Source organism: Elephas maximus, chromosome X (genome assembly GCF_024166365.1).
Source record: "Elephas maximus indicus isolate mEleMax1 chromosome X, mEleMax1 primary haplotype, whole genome shotgun sequence".
NCBI classification, from domain to species: Eukaryota; Metazoa; Chordata; class Mammalia; order Proboscidea; family Elephantidae; genus Elephas; species Elephas maximus.
Window position 1 is genome coordinate 136,096,583 of NC_064846.1, and position 16,313 is coordinate 136,112,895.

At 40.2% G+C, this 16,313-nt stretch overlaps 1 long non-coding RNA gene across 6 annotated transcripts in view; it reads right to left on the reverse strand.

Moving 5' to 3' along the window:
- The window catches only part of LOC126068956 (uncharacterized), a 60,979-nt gene that overhangs the window by 23,826 nt on the left and 20,840 nt on the right, over nt 1–16,313 (reverse strand). For 3 of the 6 annotated variants that reach the window (XR_007515778.1, XR_007515781.1, XR_007515779.1), the window contains exons 3-6: nt 16,093–16,189; nt 14,451–14,554; nt 3,707–3,804; nt 1,959–2,068 (exon numbers count right to left, since the gene is read on the reverse strand). This is a non-coding gene — a long non-coding RNA (uncharacterized LOC126068956). Of the gene's footprint in view, nt 1–1,958; nt 2,069–3,706; nt 3,805–14,450; nt 14,555–15,356; nt 15,534–16,092; nt 16,190–16,313 lie in introns of all 6 variants that reach the window. The other 3 variants (XR_007515782.1, XR_007515780.1, XR_007515783.1) reach the window with 3 other exon arrangements.

The window sequence follows — 16,313 nt, forward strand, 5'->3', positions numbered from 1 at the left end:
TGCATACATCATCATACCCAAATCCATGGCAATATAGAGAAGGTCAAATTTCAACCGGATTTCTGAGCTTGAATTTTTCATTTCAAATTGCTCTTGCCAGGTAGACAGAAAACGGATTTCTTGCAGGCTTCAATAAATACCATCTCCAAGTAAAATCCACATTTTTCAAATAGATAACAGTATAATGATTGGTATTGCTGTTCCAGCTATGGTTGAATAGCAAGCAGTCCATTCCTTTTTATGTAGTACACTCCTTAAGAGCCTCAAAACACGAAATTGGGCCTTCAATGCTGCTGGAATGAAGGACAATGGGCCCGATCTCTTCTTTTGAATTCTCTTAGCAAATGTACTGCATAAAATAAAATGCGACGCTAGGAAAGACTTCTCAAAGAAAAAAAAAATACCAAGCAATATCTGTTCTAGCAGGTTATTCATTCTCATACATATCTGTGTTGTTCACTCAGTTGATGTAATTTTTAGTAGGAACCATATTCGTAAACTAAGGAAAAAAAAATCTTACTTTAATTCATGAGTTTTTGCCCTGAAAAAGTCAGTACTGATAGATTCACAAATGGGCTTAAAAGAAAACAGAGGGGCCTGTGGCCTCTCTCTTGGAACTTTTAAGGATCGGAAAGATCTTTCCCAGCCTGAGATAGGCAGGCCAGGGGTTAGCCTCTCTGAGAGAATTAACCAAATTATGTGACAACTTAAGGGATAAAATTAAGAAGTCGTAGCTAAATTTAAAGCCTTAGGTCTTCCTGAAATATTCCCTGATCAATCGATCGATCGATTATCTATCTACCTATCTGTCTATCTGTCTATCTATCTATCTATCTATCTATCTATCTATCTATCTATCTATCTATCTATCTATCTATCTATCTATCTATCTATCTATCTATCTATCTATCTATCTATCATCTACCTACCTACCTACCTACCTATCTATCTCACAAATACACACACAGGGGACTTTTTCAGTCTTCAAATTCTTGCAAAACGTATGCTTTGCGCCATAACCTCTTGCTCTTAATTGCACACTTATTCTGAAATTATTTCATGTCTATGTATCTTCTCTCCTCAACCAGAAGAGAAAGAACCTAAGACAGGAATTACATCTTCAGTTTCATTTATATTCTTTCCCAGAACAGTAACACTAATCATAGTAACAACTGACATTTACTGAGCATTTTACACATATCAGACACTGTTCCAGTTGCTTTACATGTGTTATCTCATTTAATACTCTCTAGAACCTCATGGGGGAGACACTGGCGGTTTACCAGTAGAATCCTCACCTTCCGTGCACGAGACCCGGGTTTGATTCCAGCCAAAGCACCTCATGTGCAGTCTTCACCCTCCTCTGTCAGTAGAGGCTTGCATGTTGTTATAATGCTGAACAGGTCTCAGCAGAGCTTCTAGACTAAGATGGACCGGGAAGAAAGGCCTGGCAATCTACTTCCAAAAATCAGCCGATGAAAACCTTATGGATCACAATGGTCTGATCCCCAAGCAATCATGGGAATGGTGGAGGACCAAGCAGTGTTTCGTTCTGCTGTGTATGGGGTCACCATGAGTCAGGGGCCCACTCCATGGCAGCTAACAACAACAGCCTTATGAGGAAGGTACAGATCTGTTTTACAAATGAAGAAACCGAGGCATATAGCAAGTTTTTACTAAAATAATTGTTGACCGATCTAAGCAAATGAAGCCCTATAGAAAGTTCCTAAATCTATCAGCAAAGAAGCTGTGGCCACTAACATTTTCTTAATGCTTACCCTTAGTCAATACAGGTAGCAGTGACAGCTAATAGATTCTCAATATCCATTTTCTCCTTCCTTATTAGAAACAAAGCCCAGAGTTTTTCCCCAGAATTCTTTGTAGTTAGTATGACCTTATGACCAAGTTCTCACCAATGAAATCTATACAGAAGTGTTACCTGGTATTTCTAGAAATACCTTGAAAATAAAGAGGGCAGCTCTATCTTCTTTTCCTCCCTTTTTCCTGCTGGTATTCCAGCGGCCATTTTGATCCATGAGGTGACGTAGAGAATGGAAGCCACACACAGCTGAACAAGATAAAGGAGTGTCAGTGCCCGACATTGTGCAGCCACCATAGCTGCTCTGCCTGCCTGCATCGAAGCTTCTTTTACATAAGAGAGAACTAGACTTTTAGCTTATTAAAGCCACTGTTATTTTTTCTGTGATATGCAACCAAACTTAAAGCTGGCATGTATGTAAAAACCCAATCGTTTCTTTGATACATATAACAAAAGGTTATGTTCATATTCAGTGGGAGTTCCAAATGTTCTTTTTAAAAGTAAACAGTCTTTGTGTTTATTCACAAGAAATTTTTTTTCCAATTATAGAAGTAATACATTTCTATTTCAGATAAATTTGAAAAATAGAGAAAAACAGTAAGAAGAAAAATACACTTGTCTCTCGTCTTATTTTCTTTTATTACAGAAATACAACAAGTGGGTGACTTTAACAAACAGAAATTCATTCTCTCACAGATTAGGAGGCTAGAAGTCCAAATTCAGGGTGCCAGCTCTAGGGGGAGGCTTTCTCTCTCTGTCAGCTCTGAGGGAAGGTCTTTGTCTCTCTTCTTTCCCTTTTTTCCTTGGTGATCTTCATGTGGCATGGCATCTATCTTCCCCCATCTATGTTTGCTTTCTTCTGTGCCTGATTCACTCCTTTTATATCTCAAAACTGATTGGATACAACACAGCCACGCCAATATAGCCTCATTAACATAACAAAGAAAACTGTATTTCCAAATGGGAATACATCCACGCATATAGGGGTTAGGGTTCCAAGACATATTTTGAGAGGACACAATTCAACCTGTAACATCTCTAATTCTACCAGCCAGAATAAATACTACTAAAAAAAAAATTTTTTTTTTACAGCACTTTGGATATTACTCCAGCCCCATGTAAAGAAAAAAGGAAAGTGAGGTAGTTGGTTGGAAATGTTCCAAGAGAGTAGGCCCGGAGTCAGCTTATCACTTCTACTACGTGGATGGCAGAAAAAGAAGAGGGAGGAAGAGAGCCTCCTGTAGGGAGAGCGGCAAGACCACCACACCAAGTGCTGACCTGTTACCACACAGTGACCCTGTCCACTAGCAAACGTGGCATCATCATGTCCCAGAATCTGTTGACTCCGAAACAGTACTCCTCCTTCCAGGATGTAGATTGAAGGGAGGAGGGGAAACGTGATGCTCCTCCTTCTGTAATTTATGCAGTCAAAGGAATCATAGCTTTTGGGCAGCTTTGTAGACTTATTGGCTTGTATTAAACTTGGGACCAATTAAATCCCCTAGGTCATTTTCATAAGAACTTCTGAGATCTCCTCCATCATGTACTCATGTAATTAAATTATGAACCCTTAATGAGAAATTTGCATTTATCTCTCTGTAAATTGTAATCTTGTTGCTTTTGTTTCCTAATTTCAGTCTGTGAAATTATCTTTGAATCTTCATTTGGTTACTCCCAGTCTCTTTCCCCCAGCTTTGGTTCATTTCTAAATCTGATTCATGTGTCTTTTGGCTCTTTATTCAAATAGCCGATAAAAGTGAAAAAAGAAAAGACCCAGGTTAGAGGTCTGGAACAGACTACTTAAAACCTTATTCTAAGTTGACACAAATCTAATTTTTAAAAAATTGCTTAAGTAGCCATAAAACTTCCCAATTCTTTGTCACTTACTTTTCTATATTGCCCATACATGCATCGTGGCTTCCAAATCAGTGGTTGAAACCACGCTATTCTAGTGGCCGTTCCATTACTCTGCCAATGTGGGAATCCTATTTTTAAAGAGGAAATGAAAATAGTTTGTTTTTTAATTATATATAAATATGGTACCAGAGAGATAGGCTAATAAAAATGTTGATCGCTATTACTGTCTCCAAGAATCCACATTTTCATGTGTCTGTGTGACAGACCGTATCCCTAATCTGCTTGCATCAAGCCTGGAACAAAGAAATTTTATAATTAGAAGCAATATTTTCTTATGTACACTTGCCACACAAAAGCATTTTCAAAAAGGCAGAGCAATTAGCAATTTTATTAGTTTGCTCATGTATTTACATTTTGTATATATTTGCATTTCATATTTAATTTTGTGCCCCATAACTGTTAAAATTAACTAGATTTAACAGACACTTTTACTTAGTAACACTCTGAGTGATGTGTCCTTAAGTTAATAATTAGATCTGAAATCTAATTATTAAATAGATAAATAGAAGTACAATCAACTGGAAAATTATTCTTCCGTGCAGCAGACATTAAGTGCAATTGTCTTTAATACAACACATACGTAGAGGTAAACATATTTAAACATATATATTAAAATATACAGCACCCTGTTGTAAATTTTTCTAAATATTTATTAGATATTTGAGGGAATGATACTTTTTAAGAAGCACTGGTGGCACAACAGTTAAGCCCTCGGCTGCTAACCGAAAGGTTGGCGGATGGAACCCACCCAGTGGCTCCAAGGGAGAAAGACCTGGTCATCTGCTTCCATAAAGGTTACAGGCTAGGAAACCCTATGGGGCAGTCTTACTCTGTCATATCAGGTCACCATGAGTCGGAATGGACTCAACGGCACACAACAACAACCATACTTTTTAATGAAATGTCTAATATTTCTGCAAGTATCTTTAGACAACTTTTTAAAACAAGAAGCTTTGGCTACACTGTGCTTGCAAATGAGCTCACCGGTTTCTTAGGAGTTTTAATGGTTACAATTTTTCCTCTAGTTGAGAAATTGGCCCACAGGCCACTAGGGCTAAGTTGTAAGAATCGTTGAAAATAGTTCAGAATATTTTACCATAGTAACTCACTCCTCCAAATGTCAAAGTCCCCTCCCACATCTGATCAACTGTTGGAAGGGCCCTGGTGCCTGGGTCTCTGATTTCAGATTTCAAGGACTGATTGTGAGTGATTTCATGGAGAAGAACATTAGAGCATAATTCATGGAAAGTTTCCTCAGACAGATATTTAGAACTAGCTCATCTGTCAAAGCTCCATTACGTTTCCAATCGAACTGGCTCTGCTTCCCCAATGTTGCCCCATCTCTTTATGCTTGTCCCTCCAATCTCATTCCGGTGCTCAGCCAGGCTTTCTCTTCTCCAAGCTTCTGTTTCCTTCACCCAATCCACATTCACACCTTGATAAGGACTTGGCACTTGAGCCAGCAGTGTCAGGGCGAAAGTGTTGCCTACCTGGGACCTGATTCACACACTGCTGACATTAGGATAAGTATTAATCAGCACGTCCAAAACCAAAGTTAAGAGAACAAAAGTGGCATCTTGAATTGGCCTCAAAAGCAAAATGGTGGCTGATGTCCACGTTTTTGTCCATTTGTTCTTTCAACAAATATTTTTCAGTGCCTAATTTACTGTGTGCTCTTGGGGGCCTGGATGGGGCAAATGGTTAGGTACTTTGCTGCTAAAGTAAAGGTTGGTGGTTCGAACCCACCAAAGGGTTTTTGTTTGTTTGTTTTGGCTTCCTATGTGCTCTTAGTGTTGGAGATTCAGCACTGAAGGGATAACACCTCTGCACATCTGAATTTTACATGCTAGTAAACTTATAAGACCCATAACCTCTGCCCTATTTACCCCACAAAGACTTGGACTCCCACTAATAAACTTTTTCACAGTTCCTCAAAAACCAAACCAATAACCAAACCCATTGCCATCGAGTCGATTCCAACTCATAGCGACCCTATAGGACAGAGTAGAACTGCTCGTAGAGTTTCCAAGGAGTGCCTGGTGGATTCAAATTGCCGACCTTTTGGTTAGCAGCCATAGCTCTTAACCACTACGCTTAACTACTGTTCCTCAGCACTATATTTATCTTTATAGTCATCTTGCCTTTGGGGACATTTTACCTTCATGGGCTATTCCCACAGATGCAGCTGAACCACATAGGAGGTGAGGGTGAGGTGGAGTGGGGACTAGGATGACAGAGGAGCCAGGAAGGCAAAAATGAACTAAAGTACAGATGCACATACCACAGAGGAGAGAGAGAAAGGATCCACTCTCAGATTTTCCCTCTCTCTCTTTTTCTCCCTAGCTTTTTCTTGCTCCCCTTAAAGACATCCAAAAAAAAAAAAAAAAAAACCCAGTGCCATCAAGTCAATTCTGACTCACGGCAACCTTGTAGGACAGAGTAGAACTGCCCTATAGAGTTTCCAAGGAACGCCTGGGGGATTTGAACTGCCGACCCATTGGTTTGCAGCTGTAGCATTTAACCACTGTGCCATCAGGGTTTCCCCTTAAAGACATACATAAGAAAAAACCTGGAGCAAAATAGCAAAGGATTTCTTTCCCTTGCGTACCATTAATATAGCATCCAGTGCCATATTCATGATTAATGTGTCACATCAAACTTCTAGTAAGGACACATTCGCTATTCTTCATCCACAGATTATTTTTGAGTTCAGGACGCTTAGACTCATTGGACAAACCCATTCTCAACAAAGCATTTTATAATTCATTCAGATAAGATCGCACGGCTTCAACTTTAAAATCAGCTTGAAACCTGTTCTTGCTCTAGCAACTCAAGTCCCAGAGGGGCTTGAGACAAAGGGCAATATAAACAGCATAAAAGGAAGAGTTCTTAGCAGAGAAGACAGAAAAGAGGTTGGGCCTAGTTCTCTCTCCAGAACTAATTAGATGTTTGACTTCAGAAAACCACTTAATCCTCCTGAGTCTCAGTTTTCTCATCTATAACATGGCTATATGACTACATTTGCTGTGAGAACTAAAACTATTACACTCAACGTGGACACTGAGAACTCAGACCACACCTTACTGGCTACACTGACATGACTTTGCTCTTCCACGGTTTTCATTCGCCTTCCTTTACTGTCCTGCCCAAGCAAATGGTTTGATTGGTCATCAGAGGAACTTCCCAAAACACTCATCAACTCTTCAATAGAAAGCATCAACAGACAGTGGAAACTCAAAAATTCTTTGAGTCCCTCATCTCAAAATCTCTGCCTTGCTGTTTTCACCCATCTTGGACTGTCGTACAGTGATTCTCACCTAATCCTAATCAAGTGCCCCCTTCATGAAAAGGCCTGCCTTAAACCAAACCTCCAATTCACAATAAACTCTGTCCTGCATTCCCTTCTCTGAGACACTGTCAAAGTGAGAAACTCCCTTTATCTTAGCAGCAGGTTGTGTTGGTGATACTTGGGAAACCAGCTTTCAACACCTCCCACAACAATTATAATAATATGTTTAAAAATTCTTTGAATTTTTTATCAAGTGGCAGAATGACCAAGAGCTAGCCTCTCCTCTCTCCTGTGTGACATCTTTGCAGAGGACAATAAATGACACCCTGCTAAATTGGAAGGTACCAGTGTGCCAGAAGGTGATATAAACACCCCTGAAAATGGCAATTCCTGAAAATGTCATATTATGTTGAGAACTCCTATCTATATCTACCATTGGAAGTAAGAAGACTTTTTTTTCACCCTGTAACTGCCAGTGGACTGTTCCAATTCACCCACACAGGCAAGAAAGCTGCCACTGTCCAGTGGTCAACCAAAGCTGAACTTTTAATTTAGGGCATAACTGGACAATGGGTGAGCAGATGGGTGGATGGCTACCACAGGATGCCTCCACTTGAGTTGCTAAATGCAGGACAAGCTTTTCAACTTTAGGGCTGAAAGAGCACTACCTTAATTTGGGTCAAATGCACCAGCTTTATACACATATAAAGTGTTTAGTTTTGATTTATATATTCTTCAGCTTCTTCTGGCCACCCAAATGTTATCAATTCATCACTATCTATCTCTTCCCTATATCTTTCGGACTAAGTCCACCCACCTGTGTCTTTTTCATGTATGTGTATGAAATTTAAATTTACACCATAGCAATTGACTTATCCAAGATCATAAACACAGCAGTCTCAACTTGAAGAACATGGCCAAAACAGGAAGGTAGCAAAAGCAGTCTTCAATTAGCCAAAGGAGGTTAATCATTATCTAGAAAGCCCAAAATGTTTCACATTATCATCAAGTTAAGCATTTAGCCCAGTGCCAGACATAAGCAGTGCCCTCAATAAATGCTGTATTGTCAGAGCTTGGAGCATGCCTGTCTTGACCCAAATGTGTTCCCATCATATATCTAGCAGAGTGCCTGGCACAAAAGTGGCTCCTGATTATATGTGTTGATTGATGGACAGACAGTTCACAAAAGAAGAAATAAAAAAAGTTGAAAATGCATGAAAAAAATTCAGTGTTACTAAAAAAAAAAAAAACGTTGCCATCAAGTCAATTCCGACTCATAGAGACCCTCTAGGACACAGTAGAACTGCCCCATAGGGTTTCCAAGGAGTGCCTGGTAGATTTGAACTGGCAACCTTTTGGTTAGCAGCTGAGGTCTTAACCACTGTGCCACCAGGGCCCCTCAATGTCACCAGACAACAAAAAAAATTCATATTTAAATGAGATATTATTACTTGCTTATCACATTAGCATAGTTACAAAAGATAATGCATAGTACTCTGAAGGGTGGAGCCACATGACCACTGCTATGCAACGTTAGTGGGAGTGCAAATAAATACAATTGGTCTAGAAAGGAATTGAAACCAAGCCTTCAAAATGTGTATGCCCTTTATTTCACTGCTAGAAATCTATTTTAAGGAAATAATTTTAAATGTAGGCAAATGTGGCAACATTATAAAGAGCAAACATATTGGAAACAGACTAAATTTCCAACAACATATATTTCACATTTATTGCCTACCAGGAAATATGTAAAGACTTTGCAGATATTATTTCATTTAATCCTAATAAAAGCCTTATGAAGTAGCTAATACTATCCCTATTTTATAAACAATGAAAATGAAGCCATTCGCCCACTCAGAGCTGGAAACTGGAGGACTCAGGACCAGAATTAGTCCGGTCTGTTTGAGTCCATCACATTTACTCACACAGCAATAGCATGCATAAAATGAATTTTTAGTGTCAGGGTAAAAATTTAATGTTGAGGGAAGAGATGATTCAAAATTATACATATTTGATCTTAACTCTGTATGCACACACACTCATACTGGTTAAACAGTTTTCTTGAAATGCACCGATATTGTCATTTTTGTTATTTTTTTCTGGGTTACCATCAACACCAACTCACAGCGACACCATGTGACAGAGTAGACCAGTCCCATAGGGTTGTCTAGGCTGTAATCTTTACAGGAGCAGATCGCCAGCTCTTTCTACTGAGTTGCCACTGGGTAGGTTCGAATCACCAACCTTTCGGTTAGTAGCTGAGCACTTAACCGTTTGCATCACCAGAGTTCCTTCACCAAGTATTAACAGTGGTTATCTCTGAAGGGCTGTTCTATTGTTGTTGTTGTTAGGTGCGGTGGAGACAGCTCTGACTCATAGCAACCTGGTCTCATCATCCTTGCTTCTAAGGGGCATCCTGGCTGTACTTCTCCCAGGACAGATTTGTTCACTCTTCTGGCAGCCCATGGTATATTCAGTATTCTTCACCGACACCATAAATTCAAAGCATCATTCTTCTTCAGTCTTCCTTATTCATTGTCCAGCTTTCGCATGAATATGAGGCGACTGAAAACACCTGGGCTTGAATCAGGAGCACCTTAGTCCTTAAAGTGACACGTTTGCTTTTTAATACTTCAAAGAGATCTTTTGCAGCAGATTTGCCCAAAGCAATGTGGTTGTTCTATGGGGAGCTGTTATTTTCTACTTTATAATTTACATATTTTCCTAATTTTCTACTATGATTAATGTGTTGCTTTGATAAAGAGAAAAACAGAAACATTGTTAAGAAAAACAAAGGTTTGCAAATGATCTGGGTGAAATAGAAAAAAAAAACCTGAATATGACCTCTGAGAGGCATCCATGTCCCACAGATATAGACATGGGCTTGTACAACAGTAAAGACCCTTCACTTGTGTGGTCACTAGCCCTTGGAGGATTTCCACAGAGGCTTTGCTGGGATACCAAAGTAATATATGTTTCTTTGTTTATATTTTCTGTCTCCATCTATCAACATAGCATCATGGGTATGGATCAAGGTGAATTTTTCATATTAACTTGCTTTACTGCATGGGTCATGAAGGGAGACCAGATGCTCCCCCTCCAGATGTCACATACCTTCTAGTGCTTGTGAAGTTGGTCAACCCTCTCCAATCATCATGTCTCAGAGATTCAGGTGGTGACCCTAATAGCAAGGCCACATCAAGCACACCATAATTCTCAATCTGAATCACTACAGACATGCCACATGAGAGAAACCTGAAAACACAGGGCCTATGGCACTTGCAGGAGTCCCTAGGTGGCACAAATGATTAAGTGTTCAACTACTAGCTGAAAGGTTGGCAGTTCAAACCTACCCAGTGGCACCTCAGAAGACAAGCCTGGTGATCTACTTCCAAAAGGTCACAGCCTTGAAAACCCTATGGAGCAGCTCTACTATGCACACATGAGGTTGCCATGAGTCAGAAACTAACAATAAGAGCATGGCACCTGCACCATGACTACAACCTAAGCTCAGGAAATGTGGACACAAGGCAGAAACCAAGTCCACACAAATGCATACAGATCATTTTTTAATGACATTTTATTGTGTTTTAGGTTAAAGTTTACACAACAAATTAAGTTCCCCTTTAACAATTTTTATACAGCTTGCTCCATGCCATTGGTTACAAGTTTTACAATGTGTCAGCATTCTCATTATGTACATTCTGTCCATTCAGTTTCCATTGATCGAGCTTCCCTTCCCCTCCCTGCCTTCTCTGCTTTGCTTTTGGGTAAATGTTGACCCTTTGGTCTCATGTAGTTAATTTTTTAAGGGAGCACATTACTCACAGGTGATAATTGTTTCTTTTATAAGCCAATCTATAATTTGGCTGAAAGGTGACCTGCAGAAATAGCTTCAATTCCAAGTTTAAAGATTCTTGTATGGCGATAGTCTCGAGGGTTCCTCTAGTCTCTATCTCTGTCCAGTAGGTCTGGCCTTTTTTAGGAATTTGAGTTTTGTTCTACATTTTTCTCCCATTCTATCTGGGACCTTCTGTTGTGTCCCTGGTCAGAAAGGTCGATAGTAGTAACTAGGCAACACCTAGTTCTCCTGGTTTCAGTTTAGAAGAGGCTGTGGTTCATGTAGACATAAAGATCATTTTTACGGTAGTTATTTTCTTTCTTGCTTGAGAGATTTGTCCCAAACATGCCAGCAAAGGATAATTGTTAGGTAGAGGTTTTAGAGGTTTATGGTCCTGTTGTTACTGTGTTGTTGTAGGAGCTTCTCCACTGGACTTACAAAAATGAGGCATTCATTAAGCCATGGAAGAGAAAATATTCTCAACTAGTAAGAGACTGGGCAACAGAAACTATGCGGATTAAATGGATTTTTTTTTTTGCCGTCTCTTTTTCTGTGACTTGATTGCATAGTCGTACTGGTTTCTGTGCCCAAATGGTTTCTATACAGATGGTAGAGCCATCAATTAAAGATCTGTGATTGTGACCTTACCAATTCACTCCCCTTCCACCTGTGAGTTGGCTATAAATTATCTGACTTCTCTTCCTGTTCCTAGTCAATGAATTGGAGTTACTTTTAACCTCTGTTGCTGCCCCTGCTCAGCTTTATTGAACTTATTTTGATGCAAACAAAGCAAACTACTTGTTTCCTAGATATCCATGAGATATTTAAGTTGAGCATAAACCCAGTTTATGAAAATGTAAGAAGGCAAAGGAGATGTAGAGAAACAGAGTCAACTTGCATTACTATAACAACATCCACACAAGACAAAAAAGAAAAAAAAACAAAGACAGGTGCTATTCAAGCTCCTAGGTTTTCATTAACATGGGAAGTAAATTATTATATAAAAAGGTGGGCTTTTCATGGAACCTTAGAGTTGGACCAAGTAGTGCTAAGATTATATGATCCAGTGCCCTACATATAGGATAAGAGATATAAACCATTCACGTGAGATCATTGCTAATTCCCCTCTTAAAATTCTTCTGAAATGATAACCCACTCCTATCTCAGAAACCTATCTTTGCGTTCTCAGACACCTGCTGACAAGAAGGCTTTATACTTGATGAAATTATCCCCTACCTTACAAAGGCTATTCTTTCTCGCCCCTCCATAAGCACAGAGCAGAACTTTTTAGGCAGCCTCCTCTGCCTTCCCCCAATTCCTTTCATAACTAGGCAGTACTCGACTTTTGAAAACATAGACAGATGTTGTTGTTGTTAGGTGCTGTTGAGTCAGTTCCGACTCATAGCAACCTTGTGTACAACAGAATGAAATACTTCCCCTTCCTGCGCCATCCTCAAAATTGTTGCTATGCTTGAGCCCATTATTGCAGCCACTGCATAAATCCATCTCATTGAGGGTCTTCCTCTTTTTCGCTGACCCTTTACCAAGCATGATGTCCTTCTCCAGGGACTGGTCCCTCCTGATAACATGTCCAAAGTGTGTGAGACATAGCCTCTCCATCCTTGCTTCTAAGGAGCATTCTGGTTGTACTTCTTCCAAGACAGATTCATCCCTTCTTCTGGCAGTCCACGGTATATTCAATATTCTTCACCAACACCATAATTCAAAGGCATCAATTCTTCAGTCTTCTTTACTCATTGTCCAGCTTTCACATGCGTATGAGATGATTGAAAACACCATGGCTTGGATCAGGCACACTTTAGTCCTCAAAGTAACATTTTTGCTTTTCAACACTTTAAAGAGATCTTTTGCAGACAGATGGATAGATGGAAAGTTGAGAAGTCCAAGTTAAAAGCCTCCTACCTAAGGTGTAGACAATTGCCTCTGCTCTGAATTAATTAATTCAGAACACTTGGGGCCCCACTTATCTAAAAAAGTGAGAAGTTCCTGGTATCACTGCCAAAACTCTGTTTGAGAAGAAGGCAGGTGTATTAGTTTCCTAGGGTTACCATAACAAAGTACCACAGGCTGGGTGGATTAAAACAACAGACGTTTATCTCTCACAGTTTCGGAGGCTAGAAATGCAAATTTGGGTTGTGAGCAGAGCAATTCTCTGTCTCTCTCTGTCTCTGTCGCTCTCTCTCTCTCTCAAGACTCTAGGGGAAGGTCCTTCCTTTCCTCTCCTAGCTTCTGGTGGTTCCTGGTAATCCTTGGTGTTCTTTGGCTTGTAGACACATCACTCCAATCTTCCTTTGTCATTACGTGGCCATCTTCTCTCTGCCTTTCTGTGTATCTTCTCCTTTTTTTATAAGGATGCCAGTCATGTAGGATTAGGACTCATCCTAGTCCAGTATAAACTCATGTTAACTGATAACATCTTCAAAGAGACTATCTCTAAACAAGCTCGTGTCTCCAAGTACCAGGGGTTAGGATGTCAACATATCTTCTAAGGGGACACGATTCAATCCACAACAGCAGGGAAAACAGGGCCGAAATCACAATATTAGAAAATCCTTTTGCTAGTTACTAAGGGGCGGTGTTTCTAATTTCACTCTGTCATCACTTCTCTTCCGTGCAGGTGTGTGCTTGCACATGCTTGGGAGAACATGTGCCTCCAAACATGGCCTACTTGGGCCTCAGCATGGATTTCCCTATACAAACAGTGTTTTGAAAATATTAAGGTTGAGTATGGCCAAAATAGAAACATTAATACATTTCAGGTAACATGAGTCAATTAGGCAACTTTGAGCTGCCTTATGACTGTCTTCACCTCTAAGAGCCTGCTTTTATAAGACACCTGACAAGGTGAGGTCTACTTATCATTAAAGGAAGTGCGAAATATCAGCCAAGTAGGATTTCCTGAGACACCAAATATCTAAAAAGTAACCTAGTTGTTAAATCACTGAGTTCCAAATACAAGCTACACCTGAGTGAACACAGCAACAAAACAGCAAAGAAAAACAAATACAGTGTGGGTAAGGATATGGGGATAGTGGCTGCACTAGTTTCATATGGTTGTGTAACACATCACCCTGAAACTTTAAATAAACATTATCTTCTACAGTTTCTTTGGAGGAACCTGGGAGCAGTTTGGCTGGGTGGTTCTGGGTGATGGTCTCTTGTGAAGTTGCAATCAAGATGTTAGCAGCCAAGGCTGCTGATTAAGGCTGGAGAATCTACTTCCAAGATGGCTCACTCACATTGCTGGCACACTGCCAGGAAGCCTCTATTCCTTGCCACATGAACCTCTCCAGAGGGTTGCTTGAGTGTCTGTACAACACGGCAGCTGGCTTCCCCCAGGGCTAGTGTTCCAAGAGTAGATGGAAGCTGCGATGTCGTATGATTTAGCCTCAGATATCATACTCCATCATTCCTATAGTATTCTGTTGGTTACATAGGTCAGCTCTATTCATTTGGGAAAAGACTACACAAAGGAATATCAGGAGTCAAGGTCATTGGAACTACCTTGGGGCTTGGCTACCACAGTGGCCGTTACAGGTATTATGATAACCTTGCGAACTCACCTGTTTTATAACGTTACCCAAAAGAGGGGTTTGTTGGTTTCATCAATGGCGTCAGCTCCCCTTTCTCTCCTCTTCTCAAAGTGGACAGATCATCAATGTCATTTCTTGGAACAAAGGGGACAGTGAAGATGAAAATAAGGAACTGACTCTCCTGATACCAAATTTCATGATCCCCACACTTGGTAGTTTACAGTTTCTTTCTCCATGGCTAGAAATTTTCTCCATAGCTGGTGTTCCAGTTATCTACTCTCTCCACGTGGTGTGTCATTTTTCAACGCTTCCCCATGTAGCTTGAGCGCTTCACAGCATAGTGGTCTCAGGGTAGTCACATTTCTTACATGGTAGTTGCTTCCAAGAGACACAAAATGGAAGCTACCAGTCTTAAGTTCTGAGTTTAAAAACGGGCACACTGTTACTTCTGCCATATTCTATTGGTCAAAGCAGTCACAAACCTGCCTAGATTCAAGTGGAGGAGACATAGACTTCATCCCTCTACAGGAAAAGTGTCAAAAAGTTGTAACTATCTTTACTCCCCAAAACTTGGGAGCTTGAATCAATTGCCTGCTGGCCTGAGGCAATGGGACTACTGGAATATTGGATTTTACACAGATATCCCTGAGCCACCAGTAGTTTTCTGCTCCTAGCAGAGTGTCTTCCATACTGTGGGTAGAAGGCAGAGACTGGCCTGAAGCCCACAAGTTCATTCATTTATTCAACAAATATTTTATAAGCATCTTCTGTATGCTAACCACTATTCTATATCATATCAGTGAATAAGATAAAAATTGGATTATATCGGTGAATGAAATAAAAATTCCTATCCTCATGAAGCTTACGTTCTAGTGGAATACAGATGCAGAAATGGCATAAAACGATAACTTTCATTATCAGGTGCTTGCTACCCACCAGGCATTTTGCTTAGCACTTCACTGTACATTATTTAATTTAATCCTCACAGGAACTCCCAAAGGAAGCATTGCTCCTATCTGCACATCTAGTAAACAGCCAAGCAGAGGGAACCAGAGTCTGTGTTCTTAATCGCCATGCTTCTCCAACTCCCTCATGATAGATAATTTTCTAAAACTACAAGAAAGCACAGGATAAAAATGTTTATATAGGGCCCAGGTTAAAATAGAGATCTGAACAGTAACAATAATCAACATCTGCAAAGAAATTATCCATTTACAAAGCACTTTCATTTACCCTACCACAGCCATTCCATGGAAGAAAAGCCTGGCAATCTACTTCTGAAAATCAGCCAATGAAAAGGGATCACCATGAGTCAGCTGCCTACTCAACGGTAGGTGGTTACGACAACCATTTCATGAGGTATGGGGTTTCCTTCTCTTTGCAGATGAGAAAATAGAGATGCAGGGAGTTACAGTGACTCTGTCAGCATCTGGCCTGCACCTTCAACAGTTTTGTCCAGATGTGGAAACTTGGGAATAAGCATGACCATAGGAAGGCATGGAGGACTATTTACAATCTAGAAGGAAGTCTGCATAGCTTAATACAATTGTTCTCCTTGTGTTGATACAGGAAGTTAAGTATCATGTCTCTCAAAACCATCCCAACTGCTCTCACAGGTTGACACTGGAAGAGTAATGAGCAAAATGGGAGCATGTTGAAGAAAGATTCTTACCTCCCACTGACCTGTATTTCCCTTTTCCTCAAAATAGATATATAACACCTTAATCCAGGCTTGGGCCATCCCTAGGCCAGCATCACTGCAATCTGTTCTGTGGGAGAGAACAAGGCTTTACCATTGTAAAATAAAGATTTCCATCTTGATGTTCCCATAACAAATAGCCCCACCATTAGACCAGGTGGCAGCCTCCTTCTAGACTCTGAGCTCCTGGAGAA